The 15,229-nt window shown below is 40.2% G+C and overlaps 1 protein-coding gene across 1 annotated transcript in view; it reads right to left on the bottom strand.

The window, feature by feature from the left end:
- PARD6G (par-6 family cell polarity regulator gamma) overlaps positions 1 to 15,229 on the bottom strand; it is a 157,372-nt gene that overhangs the window by 109,122 nt on the left and 33,021 nt on the right. The gene's annotated exons all lie outside the window — the stretch shown is intronic.

Here is a 15,229-nt window from a genome sequence, read left to right as displayed (position 1 = left end):
ATTCAGCCTCAGGCAACTTCCTAGCTGGTAATCCTAGGCAAGTTATTTAACCTTTCCCAGCCTCAGTTTCCTCACCTGTAAAAGGGAGGTAATAATGCCACTTCCTTCCCAGGGTTGTAAGGATCAAATGAGATAATATTTGCAGAGTATTTTGCAAACCTGAAAATGCTATATAAATGCTAGCTATATTATGATTGTTATTATAGGACTTCCATGAGTATACTCTATCAATAGGGATCACAACACCTCTAGGATGTAGGTGATGATCCAGAGACCACCTTTTCTGCCACCAATATGGTAATGAACTCCAAACATCACTCCTCACACACAGTTAACGTGTTAAATAAATGCTTGTTGATGGATTGACTGAGCCTCAGATCATACACACAGTCACAGGACCTGTCCAGGAAGGCTCTCCAGTTTGGCTAGTATAGCTTTTCAGAAGCCAGGGTCTCTTTTCTTTGCAGAGGTAGGGGATCTGGGGTGCCAGGCGTTGCATATACTGTCAGATTGTGTATTGGTTTGTTTTTGCTAGAGTTTTAAATTTTTAATTTTTTTTTTTTAATAGGGGCACACTGGGTGGTAAGGGCTGGTGGGAAGGATACATTCAGAAATGAAAGTGATATAAAAAGATAAGGCATAAGAGAAGGAATTCAGTTGATTGCATAACTACCATAAAAATAGTAAAAACTTGCATCTATATAATAATGCATTGTGAAACACACTCATATACATATAAAATAGACTCCTGGAAGGTCAGCCATTCCCCTCCTTTTACAAATGAGGAAACTGATTCCCATTATGTGAAGACAAAGACAATGCATTCATAACGAGGGCTAGGGTTCATATGCAGATAGGCCCTACAGTCTGTGGTACAGATTGTCTAAAGGTTCAAAATCTGACGTTTTTAGCCCTAGACTCTCCACAATGCTTCCCCTACCTGCTAACCTAAAGGGAGCTGTCCCACGTGAATGGGGCAACAAGCCTTTGCCAAACTCCAGCACTAATAGGTAAAGTTTTCAACACAGCTGATGTTGCAGTTAATTGCCCTGTGTTTAGGAAATGCCCCTAAAAGAAATCAAGGAAAAAGGGAGCTGCATCAGCAGGTTCAAGTTTGGGAATTATTTAAGAGCAATCCCTGGCCTTTCTAGAATCAAATGTTTCGGGGTCACAAACAGAAGCTTCAATCCGACTGCCCAAGGAGCTGATCAAGCTGGAAAAGCAATAAGTAGCAGTTGCTGGTCAGTCTAGCTTTTTTCTGATTCCTGCTAACAAGATATTTCTGAAAACTATGCACCAAATGTTCCATATGATGTGGTGATGATTTTTTCCAAAATTTAAATGATTGGTTTGTTGTTTTATCTTGTCTTGTTTTAGTGAATGGTAAAGTTTGCAGTAATTAAAAATCTCACTTCCTTTAAAAATTGCACACCAAGATGTCAAAGATACTGTTAGAGTGATCCCCTGAAGAGGGAGAGAAAAAGCATGCTGGGTATTTATGTGAAGGACATTATCTCCTGTTGCACAGCAAGAGAAATTGTTGTTTTCCACTATTAATTTGCACCAGGAAATTATTAAGAAACAGTCAGTCCTGAGATATAGTATGGCACAGTAGATGGAGGGCAGGTTTTGGAATTGGGAAAAAGTGGATTCAAATCTGGCTTCTGACACAGACTAGCTGTGTGATCCTGGGCAAGTCACTGCTCAGAGCTTCCAGATAACTTATTAGATGATAAAGTTAAGGAATTGCAGTTTTGTGTCAGTGGAAGAAATTTCCACACCAGAAAGATGTTGCTTATTCATGTCCAACTCTTTGTGACCATGTGGATCATACTGTTTATGGAGTTTTCTTGGCAAAGATACTGGAATGGTTTACCATGTCCTTCTCTAGTAGGTTAAGGTAAACAGAAATTAAGTAACTTGCAGAGACTCATACAGCTAGGAAGCATCTGAGGCAAATCACACAGTTAGGTGGCAAAGTGAACAGAGCACTGGGTTTGGAAACTGGGTTTGAAGACTCATAAGACATAGCTGTGTGACTCTGGGCAAGTCACTTCACTCTGTTTGACTCAGTTTCCTCATCTGTAAAGTGAACTAGTTTAGGAAATGAAAAATCATTTCAATTATCTTTGCTCACAAAACCCCAAAATGGAATTGCAAAAAATCAGAGATGACCAAAAAGGGACTGAACAACATCCTGATTCCAAGTCTATGGCTCTATCCACTGAGTCATCTAGCTGCCTCTAATTACTATTAATATTAATTAAGGAAAATAATAATGACTAGAAGTTTACAGAATGCTTTGCATATGTTATCTCATTTGATGTCTACACCAATAAAATCACAGCTCTGTAAAAAAGTGAGAATCTGAAAATCCAGTAGAATATAAACTCCTTGAGGGCTAGAACTATTTAGTTGTTTTGTTTTTAAATGTAGTATTGCCAGTGCCTTGCACAGGGTAAACACTTAATAAAAGTTCACTCACTTGAACAACATCCAACATCGAGTGGTATGAGCATGGAGGTGGGTAAAGACATTCTTTTGTAAAAATGACGGGGAGAACCACAGTACAGTTTTCCATAAATGCCAAAAATGTCATAGAACAAGAAGGAAAAAAACCCAAGGAATTATAGAGCAGCAGACACGGCTATTTCTCACTCTACAGCAAATTGGGATAAAGAATAAAGGCTAAGAGGAAGCCTCATCTCAGTGTAATTCCTCCAGAGAAAACACAGGATGTGACACCTCAACCAATCTAACAGGTGGAGCAAGCTTTTCTGGCCCCTGGTTCGTTCTCCAGTGTTTGTGGGATAATTGGTAAGGAGGGCAGAGGGCAGGCACTCACCCAACAGGGCAGAACTTGTACTTGCCCCCTTTCTACATTCTCCCTGATCCTGCCCCTTCTATCTGTTCTTCCCATCCTCCTCCTTCCACTGCTGCCCCCAATCAAACCATTTTAGTTTAAGAGACTATTCTTTCCTCACTGCCACCCAAAATAATGCTGCTCTTTTGAATGCAAGGCACAGCAAATATTCTACTTCCTCCCTTCCACCTCTGTACACTCCCAAAGTTATTTGTGAACCCAACTCTACTTTAGCAGTCACCTCATTAACCTAGAAAGAAATCTTTTCCCTCAATAAGAAAATGATTCCATATTTTCATCTCGAACATTATAAAGGATATATTTTTGAATGCTTCCTTCTCCAAGTCCTAACTTGTTTCTCTAAAAATGGCAGGGATTCTATTTAAACTTACCGTCATATGAATCTGCCCTGTGGGGAATCTCAACAACTCCTATTCCAGGCCTCTGTGGCTCTAGCAACTAGAAAATTCTTTTAATAGAATCATCCTGTGGCAGAACTTGAAGGCATACTTGAGATCACCTAGTCCAAATTCTCCATTTGATAAATCAAGAATTGGGTCCAATGTGTCACATACTATGAATGGCAGGGTCTAAACTAGAACCCAGTAGAGTGCCATTGCAGAGGTATTTTCATGATTTAATCTGCCTTTCTTTCCTTTAAAAAATGGGTTGTTGAAATACTTTTTTAATGCAGAAAACAGAAGGGAAAGAGACAAATAGGACAGCTTTAAAAGCATGAACTTAATATATATACTGTCTATATATATCTTTTTAAAAATTAAACTCATTGAACATTTGTGATTTCATATATAACCATTTTTTCTGTTCTGGTTTGCATTTGGACTTTTTTTGGTGTGACATTTCAGAAAAAAAACAAATAAAATTTAATTTAAAAGGAAGAAAAGTATCACATCTTAAGCATCAACTGTAAAAGGAAAGTGTTGGGCCACAGGCAGGATTGGAGTGTAAAGAGAATGCTGAATATGCAGATGGTGCTGAGTGTGTAGTGGGTGCAAATTTCAGCTTGGACACTGAGCTGTGGGACCTTGTTAGCTCATCTATAAAAGAAGGAGAAAATTGGATTCAGTGATTTCTAAGACACCATCTAGTTCTAAATCTATATATAATCCTATGTTTAGGTCTCCTTGCTGCTCTAAATCTGTAATCCTATCATCTAAAATCATTCCAGACTAACTAAACAAGGTGTTCTGGGATTGGAATTGGTAAATCCAGCAACCATGCCCCTCCCCACACCCAGCCAATCCCTCTAGCACTTGGCCTTTTCATCTACCTCCCAGTTTATCAGTTCCAGGCTGATGATTCCCACCTCTAGACCTGAGTATTAGTCTCAAATTTCCAGACATCTCCTAAATTTCTCCCTCCGGTCATACCATCCACACCTCAGACTCAAAACTGAGCTCATAATCCGAGCCTCCCCTTTTCTTTATTACTGTTGTGGTACTCTTATTTTACCAAGGACCAAAGGCTCAGAACCTTAGAATAATGTTTTCCTCTTCTCCCTCCTCCCACAACCAGTCACCAAGTTCTGTGGATACCACCTCTCCATCTTCACCATACCTGCTCAGTTCCCACTGGCACCACCCTGGTTTAGGCCCTCATTATCACCTGCCTAAACTATTATAATAACATCCTAACATGTTGCTGCCTCCACTATAGTGGCCTCCCCCAAATCTTTTATACCACTGGCAGAATTTTTTCTATTATGCACTTTTTTCATGTTATGCCTTCATTAAAAAAAAACAACAACAAAAAACTTCAGATGCTGGTGAAGTAAAGTCAAACTTCTCTGCTTGACTTTCAATGCTCTCTATCATCTTGTCCCACTCAACCTTCCTAGTCTTAACTCATTTTGCTCCGACCTATCCACTCTGGCTCTAGCCAAACTGGTCTGAACTATCCCCACCCCACTCCAACATATTATATACTTCTTGCCCTCTCTGCTTTTGCTTAAGCTGTTCCTGTGCCTGGAATGTTCTCTCCTCTCCACCTACTCAAAAAACCCTTGTAGCTCCCTATTATTTTTAGGATCAGTCAACAAATATTTGTTAAAATAGTTATATGTCACGAACTGTACTAAACTCTAGGGATATAGAGAGAAGCAAAAGGCAGCCCCTGCCTCCGTGGAGTTCACAATTTAACGAAGGAGACAACAAGCAAACAGACATACAGTTTTCCCTTCCACATCTCTACTTTCCCCATCATGCTTTCAATTATATCAAGGGTCAGCATAAGAATTAAATGGGAATTTCGGAGGAGTTTTGTGGAAGCCAGAGACAATACCTGAACAATACACGGAAAAAGTTTAGGAACTCAGAAGTGCATAAAATATATGTATAATAGTTCTATATAATATCAACCCAAATTTTACAATAAGGTACTGTAAACATCCCATAATTGAAAAAAGAAAAATTTCAGACTTCTTCTTTGGTACAAAGAGAGGGCCAAAACATTTCACATGGATTCTTCTAGATCATGGGGTACCACTAACTCCCTTAATGTGGAAAGGATAACTCTATATAAATAAGCTAAATACAGAATAAGTAGGAAATACTTATGACAACTAGATTGTGGGAGAAAAAGGAAAAGGCAAAAAAGATTTCCAACAGGGGAAGGCATTAGAATTAAATTAAGGATAAAGCATGCTGTCTTTGGCACTTAAAGCTCTACACAACCTGCTCCATTCCCATGAGCCCCCCACACTGTCCTATTTGGTGTTTCTCAAATACAGCATCCCATCTCCCATCTCCATTCATACTGGCTGTCCCCCATGCCTACAGTGCTCTCCCTTCTCACATCCACATCTCAGCTTCCTGGCTTCTTGGGAGACTTAGCTCAAACCTCACCTTCTACAGGAAGTCTTTCCTTGTCTGCATTTCAGAGAAGAGGAAACAAAAGCTGGGAGAGGTTACGTGACTTGCCTGGGGTCATCGTACCAGGAAATTTTGTGAGGATGGATCAGAACTCGTCTTCTTCTTGACTTCAGATCCAATGCTCTATCCAGTGAGCCACCCCTTCTCTTTATAGTTCATTAACAAAAAATTGCTGACATTTATAAGGCTTTTAAGATTTAGAAATTTCATTACCTCTTTTGATCCTCACAACTCTGTGAGGTAGAGAAAAGAGGTATTATCCACATTTTACAAAAGAAGAAAGTGAGATTCCGAAAGCTTAGGTGAATTGCCGGTGGTCACAAGAGGCACAGATATTCTCCAACCAGAAGCATAATTTAAACACTATAGTGCAAAGGTTCAGTAGCTAAATCCCCTGTTTAAAAACACTCACTAAAGCCCTACTGATGACAGAATACAATATTTCATCCTTCCCTCTTTTATCTCCATGCATTGCTCATGAGCTCCCATATTTAGAAAAGACTCCCAATACTTTTTCTCCCTCAATTGACAAATATTGAACTCTTACTCCTTCAATATTTCTTTCTCTTTTTTTATTTATTTTTAACACAGTTTATAACAGATAAAGTAATTCAAACTCTTGGTCAGGTGATACATCTTTTTAAAGCATTTACAATACAGACCACAAAAAAAAATTTTTTTAAATATTAACCAACTGAGACACAGATAATATTTATTTTGCTAACTTCACAAGCTCTTGAACTGATTGTCTCCACAGTATTACTAAGAATTAAAGGACCCTAACTTATTGTTGTTGGTCTAAAGTCCTATGCCTAATAGCTTAATTTTAGACAACCTTGGATGTTCCCCTACCCATAATCTATAATTGAATAGATCTAGTATTAAGCTTGCAAACCTTTTGACTATAGGAAATTGCCACCAAGAGTAAGGACGTAGCAGGGATATAGTATCTCCCCAACTTCATGTCAGTTCCAGGCAGGATTAGATTGTCCACTTGCATTCAGTCAGGCTTAAAGTCTGCCAGGTGTCAGTGGGGAAACTGAGTCAGGAGAATCCTGCCTCGGCCCAGGCTGAACAGCTGCTCTCCCACCCTTCCCAGGAGATCACCTTTTTCAGTTCATACCAGCATCTCACAGGCTTACTGGCCTCATGGATTGGAGGCTCAGACCGCCTTTCTTGCTGTCCATATCTGGAGTTAGACTCAGAAGAACAGTCACTTAATAGTCCCATAGCATCTAAAAATGGCAAGTTCCAATAACCAGGTTTCAAATATGATTACAGTTTCACTTTGGCTAAGGAACATCTTTTGAGGCAAGTCTTAAGTGGCTTACATGCTTTTCTACACCTGTTCTAGTTCCTGATTAAATGGCAATCATAAAATCAAATTTACCATTAAAACCTTGACTTTTCCATCAATGCCAAATTTTACCCGAGGTTACCTCCCTCTAGGAAATTTAGACTGAGATTCTTTTCCCCAAACTAAAGATGTCATTGATTTATTCTCAGTAATTAATTCAGTCTATTGTTTTAATACTAATTGCTTTTACCTCACTTTGTAACTTCCAATTTTTCTCCCCATCACTCCCCTCCCTCTGCTTCCTAATACCTTGCATTCTGATTACTCCTTCCCTCATTGTGCCCTCCCTTCTATCACACCCTACCCCTCTCCTATCCCCATCTTCTCTCTTTTCTTGCAGGGCAAGATAAATTTCCATACCCCTATCCCTGTAATTCTTATTTCCCGATTATATGCAATAAAAATTCCCAACCTTCGCTTCTAATACTTTGAATTCCAACTTCTTTCCCTCCCCCCTCCTTCCCCAGCCCCACTGAGAAGGGAAGCAATTAAATAGACTAAATATATGTTGTTTTGCAAAAGACTTCCATAGTAATCATGTTGTGTAATACTAATTATATTGCCCTCTGACCTGCCCTATCCCCCCTTATTTTTCTCCGCTACAATTGACCTGGTCCCTTCTCGAAAGTGTTAATTTCTAGCGAATCCCTCCTTCAATATTTCTACATGTTGAAATTCAAGACCTTCTTCCTCCTATCTCTGCAGTCTCTCCAAAGGTTTTGTATTGCCTTTAGAATAAATGCAAAGTCCATTGGAATGCAAAGCCCTTCACAATCAGTCTCCAGGCTATCTTTCCAGATTTATTACACATTGCTTCCCAAAATGCATTCAAAAGTCTGATCAAACTTGCTATATTTTAGATAGGACTTTACAATTCTCCATTTCCAGGCTTTAGACCAGACTGTCTCTCCCCTCCCCCTTCCCCCTATTTGAAATGCACTCCTTTGTCACCTCTTTCAGAATCCCTAGATTGCTTCCAAAGCACAGTTTAAGTACTTTCCAAACTCCCTTGACCACAAAGGGCCCCATCCCCTCTCCCTTCACTAAGCACCTCTATAGACTTTTACACACTTTCTATTTACTTATGTGCAAGTCGTTACCTTTTGTCCTCGTAGCCCCAGGGCCTAGCATAAAACCCAGCCTAAGGTACGTTCTAAAAGTTTAATCTCATTAGAGTTCAAGTCCAGGCTGACTGACTCCAAAATCTTTATTTTTAAACCTTCATGTCCCTCCTCAACTTCAGTCTCCAGATGGATGACTGTCGGATGGACTTCATCCCTATCTCAAAACTCAAACAATCCAAACAATTTTCACAGTTTCATTCCTCCTCCACATGTCTCCATTTCTGTGGGTGATATAACAATCCTTCAAGCAGTCACTCAGGTTTAAAACCGAAGGAGAGTCACCCTTAATTCTTTCACTTAATTCCACCAACATCTCTGGAATCTCTCCCCTTCAACTTTAACAGTCACTACCTGATTCATGCATTATGTCATCATCTCTTTCCTGGCCTACATCTGATAACTTCTTAATTGGTCTCCCTGTCTCTTCTCTTTCCCATCAATCATCCACAGAACTGCCAGGTGGATACTCCCAAAATACAGAACTGATCATACTACCTTCTCACATCCAAAACTCTTCAATCCATCCTTATTGCTCCTAGGATAAAATTCAAGAAAGATGCTCCGCCTGGAATTAAAACTCTTCACAATGGTTCCTACCTACCCTTTTAGTCTTATTTCATAATTCTCTTTTCCCTCTCCCCCCTTCTTCCTTATCACAGTCAAACTGTTCCCTATAAAAAAACGGCACTCTCTCTCCCACCTTTGTATGTGGGACATCCTACACAAGTAGTCTTTCACTAGTCTTTCTCACTGTGTTTCTAGAATACCTCTTTGTTGTTATTCATTCAGTACCTGACTCTTTCTTATATGACCCTATGGACTTTTGTCCATGGCATTTTCTTGGCAAAGACGCTAAAGTGCTTTGCCATTTCCTTTTTCAGTGTGTCCCTATTTTACTGATATGGAACTGAGGCAAATAGGGGTTAAGTGACTTGCCCAGGGTCACACAGCCCAAGTCTGGTGCTTTATCCACTGTTCCACCCAGCTGCCCTCTGGAATACCTAGCTTCTTTCAAATTACAGCACAGGTACCATGTCTTACATGAAGTCTTTCCTGATATTCCCAGGAATTAGCACCTTCCTTCCTGAAATTTCTTGACTGTCAACCTCATCTTACAGATGAAAAAACTGAGAACCAGAACTCAATTTTTATATAGCACTTTCACATCTTTAAAAGTGCTTTTATCTTATCTCATTTGATCCCCACAACAACTCTGAGACAGGCAATAAAGACATCTCTACTTTGCAGGTGAGAATATTGAGACAAAAGAAGTGAAATTTCCCAAGGCCACATGAATGAGGACTCTAGAATCAGGAGTAGAGAGCTTCGGGTTATTTTTTTACCTTTGTGCCCTTAGAATAGTGCCTTGCACACTTTTAGGATGTTTCTTGAATTTTTTCAAAATTTTTCCATCTTAAATATTCCTCCCACCTCGGCCCAAATTGTAGATCTCATGCTCTATTTATCTTTCAGTTTTTAATGGTACTTACATTTATGAAGTTCTTCTATTACTCTCCTCTGATGGAAAAAGCCCCTGGTTTCTACAATGCCCCCCCGCCCCTTCCCCAAGAAAAAACCTACCAGGTTTTATCTTAAACTCATCATAGTGATTATTAAAACTTTCATACCTGTATGTTTCTACAGTGTATTTTATAGTGTTCGTATGTTCAACCTGAGCTGTATCATTCTAGAGATTAGTAACCACTAGTTAACTTCATCGGGTTAAAAAATAACATCACTAGTATTAGTGACTTATTTGCTTTCCCCTTCCCCTACACTGTCACCAACCCCTTAAGATTCAATTCAGTTTTTCCCTTCTCCCATCCACCAGCTAATCAATTTAATGAAGATCAAGTTATTTTCTTCAAGGGCTAGAGAGAGAATTCATAAACGAAATTTTTTGTGTCACCTTGCTTACTTAATCATGCCCTCTATTAGCTAAAGAAACCATGGCTGACAAAGTTTAACAGTCTTGAACTTCCACCCAAGCTGTATCTATAGCTAATACCATCCAAAAAGGGGACATGGAGAATCAAAAGATATTATTTTTTACCATTATTTACAGTCAGGAGGAAATAAAAATCTCCAGCTAAAGGAATTCAACTTTGGTACTTTAAGTAGACTACTACTAATCTCAAAAGTCTTTTCCTGGTTTTAAAAAACACATTTGAATATAATAAAATAAAGTGATCATTGTTCTTCATCCCCCAAATCAGGTCTCTGGCAACACTAGCAAATTTCATTCTGAGAAAAATCAGAACAAAAATAACTAAAACAAAAAATGCCCACCATTACTCTGGGTTCTAAAGTTACAAGAGTGAGGGTAGAGGGGCTACCCTTTGGAGGATACCCTCCTTCACATCCCTAGCTGGCTGAGGCTGGGTCAGAGGTGTGACTATAAAGTGGAATTATCCTCTAGTTAAAGGGTCCTTAAGAGACTTCTACTTGGCTGCCAGAGAATTAGTAGAGGATTTAGGGAAGGCAGCCTGGAAGAGGATGCCAAGTAATACTCTTTCCCTTGATGCCTAGACGATTGGATGGCATATCTGGTTTGTGGTAGGATTCCAAAGTCAGGGCAGATGGGGTTTGGCAGCTACAGAGGAGTCAAGAGCAGACAGCCTTCTACAGCCAAACTCTGCCCCAGCAGGAAAGTTGTGTCAGATTCCAGCAAAATAAACACAACAGAAAAACTAGCATAGAACCTCATTGCCTCTGAACAAATGCTACATGATCCTCAAAAAACATTCTGCAACAGATTACATGGGTGCAAGGAGAAGCAAGGAAGGTGGGCAGAGGAGGGCAGGGCAGAAGTGGGTAAGGAGGAGAAAGGAGATACTGGGAGAATGGGGGGAAGGAGATAGAGAGGCACACACAGATAAATGGAGACATGGATGTAAGGCAAGTAGAGAGTTTTAAGGATAACTGCAGAAGCCACAAAGAACAGTTCCTTATTTATTTATTAGACACAGACATAAACTGGAACAAAATGCCAATCCATGTGGTTGGGTGTGTAAATTAGGTTCACCCACAATCAATCAATGTCTAGCACATAGTAGGCACTTAAAGAATATTTGTAAACAGAACTGTGGTTTAAAAATTGGGTAAGGCAGAATGTCTTACACTTAGAGCTATCTCTTTACCTCAGCTCAGGAGGGACAGAGCCTTAGAATTTATAAGCACAAAGGCTGTACCTTTTTTAGATTACATTGTTAAGTGACAATCTCCTAATTAAAAAAAAAAAAAGACAAAAGCTGACAGGGTCTTAACCACAACATAGCAAACAGTAGAACTGATAGGGCTCTCCAGCAGGACCTCCCCTCATTATAAACAAAAGGGCTGCATTTAGACCAGCTGACTCAACCAGGAGGTGAAGCAAATGAAGGTTACCTACTTAAGGAATTCTGAATGAACAAAGGGTCAAGCGATATTAGCACTGAAGAGGAGGGAACAAAAACCATAATGTCCTTTGTTCTGATAACTAAAGAATTCATCACAATGGCGCTTTTCAGACAGGTTGAACTGTTCCTTTAATTTTTTTTATTATGAACTTAAACATTTTTAAATAACAGAGGCTTTTAATTGAATAGCTATGTAACTAAAGAACAGAACATTTTCCCCATAAACTTTGAGCTCAACCTCATACTACGCACTCATTGAGAGGGAGACCTTCTTAGGAAACATGGGACAGCTAGGTGGCAGAGTGGGGGAATGCTGGCCCTTAGTGTTTAAACCTGTTTGCCTCCGTTTCCTCATCCGTAAAATGAGCTGGAGAAGGAAATGGCAAACCACTCCAGTATCTTTGCCAAGAAAACCCCAAATGGGGGTTCATGGAGAGTCTGACATGACTGAAAAATGACCGAACAACAAGAAATCAATAAATCTATAAACAGACACTTCAACATTCAAAAGAGGATTGTGTGTAAAGCTGGACTTCTGTTATGTGGAATTCTGTTGTTTTTTAAAGTATATGTTGTGCGTGTTCGTCCTTCGTTGCCGAAGAAGATATGCCATCAGAGAAATAATGACATGACTTGCACTTGGCTTTGTTTTGAGTGAAAGAGGGCTGTGCAGGTTACCAGCCTCACTTCTCCTCCAGAGACATCTGAATCCAAGGACCAGATATTCATCAGGATGACTGGAGATGACCCAGGATGAGGCAATTGGGGCAAATGACTTGCCCAAGGTCACACAGCTAGTGAATGTCAAGTGTCTGGGGTGGGATTGGAATTCAGGTCCTCCTGATTCCTGCACTGGTGCTCTATCCACTGCACCACCTAGCTGCCCCCAAAGTATATGTTACATTTGACAAGACAATAACAAAAACTGCTCTGCTGGTGTGTGTGCCTTTTTGAAATTCTCCACATTTTTAAGTTTCACTGATGCTCTTTCTTTTCCTTTTCCATTTTTGCACCCTTTCCCCTGCCCCCTCCCCCATAGAAACCCAGTCTTGCTAATCAAAAATATGTTCTATCCCAAGGATTTAAAACAGGGGCCTTTAATTTTTGGCATGTGTCATTCCACTCCCCATCTTTGGCCGGTTTCAATTCTGACATGCCCCTCCCTGGATAAACCAATTACTTCTAATCTCATCAGAGACTTACTATCTGTGTGACCCTGGGCAAGTCACTTAACCCTGTTTGCTTTAGTTTCCTCATCTGTAAAATGAGCTCGAGAAATAAGTGGCAAACTATCCCTGTATCTTTGCAAAAAAAAAAAAAAACAACCCCAAATGGAGTCAAATAACAAAAAGAGAGCAGAAATCCAACCCCCATGTCACTCCACTCGTCATGGGCAGCTCTGCCTGGTTTCAGCTCCAAAGGACAAGATTCCCCTGAGCCAGGGACCCTCTGGTGTCTTCTGCCTCCCCCTTTTCCAGCTTCCTTTGGTGTGTAGCCTTCTCCTATTGGACTGTGAATTCCTTGAGGGCAAGAATTATCTTTTTCCAATTTGTATGCCAGGGCTTAGCCCAGTGCCTGGTATACAGAAGGCTTAATAAATGCTTATTGTATGATATCACAGATACCTTTAGAGGCTTCTGAAACTACTAGAATAACATTTGTTGCCTACAACTGTAATTCAAAGAAATACTAAATTTTAGTTACAAGTTAGTGAAAAGAAGGAAAATTTTTGAATGAATGTTCAAATTCCCTGAAATGCATGCAAAAGAGCTCAGGTTGAGAACTGTTGACTTGAAGGTGCTTCACACACTTTTCCCTACACCAGCTTTGTCCCCTCAGCAGCATCACAAGCATCAGCAGGGAACCAACTGAAACCTGGCATTCCCCTGAAGAAATCTCAAAATTTTGGGACACTCTCCCAAAAGCAGGATGCTCCTCTGCTTCATTAGTCCTCTGACACACAATGGACTAAACATCAAACCCTCAAAGGGCCAGGCAAAGAATCAACCCACTCCGTGCTTCCCAACCGGCACCCAGACCTTGTTCTCTGCTACTATCCTTCAATAATCTCTTTGGAAGTTCACTCCTCTCTTAGGGATTTAAAGCCCAGTTCCAGTCTGTCTCTCCTAGCTGAATACACAATCCCCTGACTTGTACTTCTTGTTGTGTTTGTCTTTAGTTCTTCAAGAGGACCACGACTTCAGGGAGATGATGACATTTGACTTTAAGTGAGAGAGGGCTGTGCAAGGTCACCAGCCTCACTTTTTCCTCCAGGGCCATTTGGATCCAATGGCCTGATATTCATCAGGACGACCAGAGATGGCCCAGGATGCAAAGGCCCTTTTAGGCTAAGGTCTTATCAGAGTCTCACTTTGAGTGAGATACACCCATTCAATGAATAGGCAATTCAGTCATTTAGGCTGGGTTTTGAACTGGAGTTCAAGGGAGAAACTGGGGCTAGATCTGGAGATTTGAGTCATCTTCAAGGAATTCATAATTTGTAACCATGGGAGAAGATGAGATTTTTCAGGGAGAATATAGGGGGCAAGAAAGAACCAAGGATTCAATGAATTCCCTGACACATTTCAACTAAATTGATCTAACTCTTTTATCTATACAGAACATGCCACCTCTCACCTCCATAGCTTTACACTGCTGGTTCCCTCAGGCTTAAAATAATGCTTTTCCTCTACATTTTGGAACCTCCTATCTGCCTCTTACAAGAAGTCTTTTCTGATACCTCCTGATTCCTCTACCATGGCCTCTTTTTTTTTAACCTTTATATTTGTGTATATATTTTACATTTAGTCACTTATGTGAACCTTGTTTTTGCTGTCTGTTGAGTCATTTCAGTTGTGTTAGACTCCCCATGATCCCATTTGGGGTTTCTTGGCAAAAATACTGGAGGGGTTTGCCATTTCCTTCTCCAGCTCATTTTATATATGACAGAAATGAGGTACACAGGGTTAGATGACTTGCCCTGGGTCACATAGCTAGTAAGTATCTGAGGCCATATTTGAACTCAAGTTCAGGACTGGCACTATTCACTGCATCACCTAACTGCCACATAGCATATTATGTGCTTAATAAATGCCCTTTGACTGAATTCTTCTGTCTCTTAAGCATAGGTGACCCCCAAAATAGTGTCCTCTATATATTCTCCCTTAAAAATCTCATCCTCTCCCATGGTTACAAATTATGAATTCCATGACTCCAAAATCTCCCAATCTAGCCCCAGTCTCTCCCTGGAGCTCCAGATAAAAACCCAACGTAAGTGTTTGGATATCTCCATCTGGTCATCCCACCAGTACCTCAAATTAACATTAATGTGGTGGAATTAATTATATTCTTGCTAACCTTTGCCTCCAAACCTTTGACAGCACTAAATAACAAATGTCAAATATTTGACATCAATCCAGTTATCCAGAATTCTAGTCCTCTTTGACTCCTCTTTACCCTCACTTTCCACATCTAATCCATTATCAAGTTCTGTTACTCCTACTACAATCTGTCAAACCCGTCCCCTCCTCTCTACTCAAACTACCATGACCCTAGCTTTGTAAGAGCCTCCTCCCTGGCCTCCCTACCTCCAGTAT

This window comes from Notamacropus eugenii, chromosome 4 (genome assembly GCF_028372415.1).
Source record: "Notamacropus eugenii isolate mMacEug1 chromosome 4, mMacEug1.pri_v2, whole genome shotgun sequence".
In the NCBI taxonomy this organism is placed as follows: domain Eukaryota; kingdom Metazoa; phylum Chordata; class Mammalia; order Diprotodontia; family Macropodidae; genus Notamacropus; species Notamacropus eugenii.
Note: the sequence above shows the minus strand (reverse complement) of the source record. Positions and strands in the feature narration are given on the sequence as shown.